Genomic DNA, 2739 nt, shown 5'->3' on the forward strand with positions numbered 1-2739 from the left:
CCATGGGATTTTCCAGACAAGAATACTGGAGTGGGTTGCCATTTCCTTCTCCAGGGGATCTTCCCAACCTAGGGATCGAACCCAGGTCTCCATCATTGTAGGCAGACGCTTTACCATCTGAGCCACCAGAGAAAACCTTTAATGTTGGAGATGTGGAGTTTTCTGATGAAAACTTGCCAAATTTAACTAAATGACTGAATATGAGTTTTGTGGATTTGAAGAAGTGATTTATATAAGAAATTGGTCTTCCATAGCAATTGACTGAATGAATGCACTATTAAAGTAGACAAATAATTTTAACATTTTATGTGGTGAAAACACATGTCATTGTCTTTAATATTCAAATATGTTTTCTATCACATTATTGTGAATACTCTTTAATAATATTCTAAGCAATGTTTCAAAATTGGTTTTGAAGCTTTTAGTTTAAATTAAAAAAAATTGTCTTTTACCATAAAAAAGCAGCTTGATTATATATTTTCTCATTTATTAACATCTTCCATAAACTGTTCTTGCTTTTTATGGCTTTTTTATTATAGGAAATTTTCTTTCTTTTTAACTTCTCATGTGATTTAATATGCCTATTTTTTATTTTCTCATTTTTAGAAGCTGATTATCTTTTCTTTTTGTTTTCTCATTTATTTTTAATAAGTTTGGCAACACAGTTGATTAGGGAACTCTAATAGGAAGAAATCAATTACAGAATCTAAACATAGGCACACTACTAATGAATTATGGCTGAAAGTGCCTGGTCCTAAAGCAGAAAGACCTGCGTTGTGCTACTCATTTCTTGATAGTTTGGAGCGAGCCCAAGTCATTTGACTTTTCTTGACATCATGGTTATTTCACTTTTTCCTTATGCAAATAGAGCGGAGAAAAGAAAGCAATTTGTCTGTGGAAATTATAAAAGATTTATGACAGAAAAGGGGATTTCACATATGGATAAAGATATTCCTTTCTGAAAAGGGGAAAAATCGTGAGAAAGATTGCCGGGGACCAGCCCCGGCTGATCCAGGGTATTCGAAGGAGAGACGGCGTAGGCGAAGATCAGGAAACAATTGCTTAATTAAACATTAATTAAGGATATAAAGAGTAATAGAATGAAGATAGCTCAGTGAGGAAATTCAGTGGAGAAAAGAGGCTGAAATAAGGATAGCTCAGTGAGGAAATTCAGTGTAGAAAAGAGGCTGAATAATTCAGCCAGAAGGTAAGAGAAAGAACGACATGGTGAGACCAAGTTTCGGTGAACAAGGCCCACACTTTATTTTCCAAAGTAGTTTTTATACCTTAAGTTATGCATAGAGGATAATGGGGGAAGGGGTAGAGTCAGGCAGCAGGCCAGACTTTCTTCCTGCAAACTTATCATATGCAAAAGCTTAGGTGATTTGCATCATCTTCTGGCCGGGAGGCCTGTTAACATTTTAAGACCTTTTCTTCAGAAAACTTATTTTTCTCTAAAGGTGATTGGTCAGGAGCCACCCTCCAAAAGCATTAGATAAAGTTGCATTCCTACAGCGCAAAGGTGTGGTGGGCTATAACAAGAAAAAGAATTAACTCAAGGGTCCCAGGTTACAAACATTAAAGCTACTACTTACACCAATTATATTAATCAATACACTGCCAGGGACACAGCAGGTAAGGGATATGGAAACTTAGCAGCAAACATTGGCCCAACAAGTGAAAATCCCTTCACCAATACAATTTCTAATCAATCTTTTAACTACTCAAAAGAATCTGTGTTTAGACAGTTTAGAACATCTCCTGCCTCTCACAGTTGGGAGGCTCTGAACAATCACATGTGGCCGGAAAAACCTATTCAGGTAGGCTAGAGGATTTCCAAAGGAGTTTGTAGGTTAAACACTGTCACACCCAGGAATTATTAACTGGAACTGTAAGCTAACTCTTTTTTCAGAGAGAGGTAGTGGGGGACAGCCCCCCGTAAAATCAGAGCTGTAGGTGAAAGCTCAAAGCAGAAAGTAGGCAGACTCTGGTTTTGGGGCTAGATGCTCGAGAATTTCCAGGGGGACTCCTGAAGCTCGATCCCGCCTTTGCGTATGCCAAGCTTCCTTCCTCATGACCTTTGTCATGGGCGGAGTTCCTCACGCTGGCTACCGGCAGTGATAGAATTCCAGTTGAGCTATTCCAGATCCTGAAAGATGATGCTGTGGAAAGTGCTGCACTCAATATGCAATATGCACTCAATATGCAATATGCCGGCTCCCGGCAAAAGATATTTGGATTGAAGGCAATTCCTTTGCCCCAAACAACATGGTTTTCTGATTAGAATAAAGCTGAGCAGTCATCCCTTAGTTAACTGATGCTTACTGACATTCTTATCTGTTTCAGAAGCATTAACTGTCTTAAAAATAAAATTTGTTGATCTTGCTTTTACTTATACATGGGGAAAAGAGACATTACATTCTTCTGAAATTCTTGGGCTACCATTTCCTGGCCTTTCTTCTTGAAAAAAATTAGAACACCTATTACTTCTTATTTCCAAACACTGAGATTATTTCATCATTTTCTTTCCTCAGATTTAGCTGCTTCAGAATAAAGTATAGATTTGTGTTTCTCAGCTTTCTTTCTGATTATCATTGTCCCTAAGGAAAATTTAAGTTAATTAAATTTCTCCCTAATGAGAGAAATTAAGTACTAATGAGTAAGAATTTGTTGGATAGAGTTGAGCATTGGAAGGCCACAAAGTATTTTAATAACTAGGTGTTTTTTTTTTTTTTTTCT

General features: G+C 37.1%; 1 protein-coding gene across 2 annotated transcripts in view; it reads left to right on the plus strand.

Moving 5' to 3' along the window:
• Window positions 1-2739, plus strand: part of OLA1 (Obg-like ATPase 1) — a 163537-nt gene that overhangs the window by 93587 nt on the left and 67211 nt on the right. The gene's annotated exons all lie outside the window — the stretch shown is intronic.

This window comes from Bison bison, unplaced genomic scaffold (assembly GCF_000754665.1).
Source record: "Bison bison bison isolate TAMUID 2011002044 unplaced genomic scaffold, Bison_UMD1.0 scf7180017864460, whole genome shotgun sequence".
Lineage (NCBI taxonomy): Eukaryota > Metazoa > Chordata > Mammalia > Artiodactyla > Bovidae > Bison > Bison bison.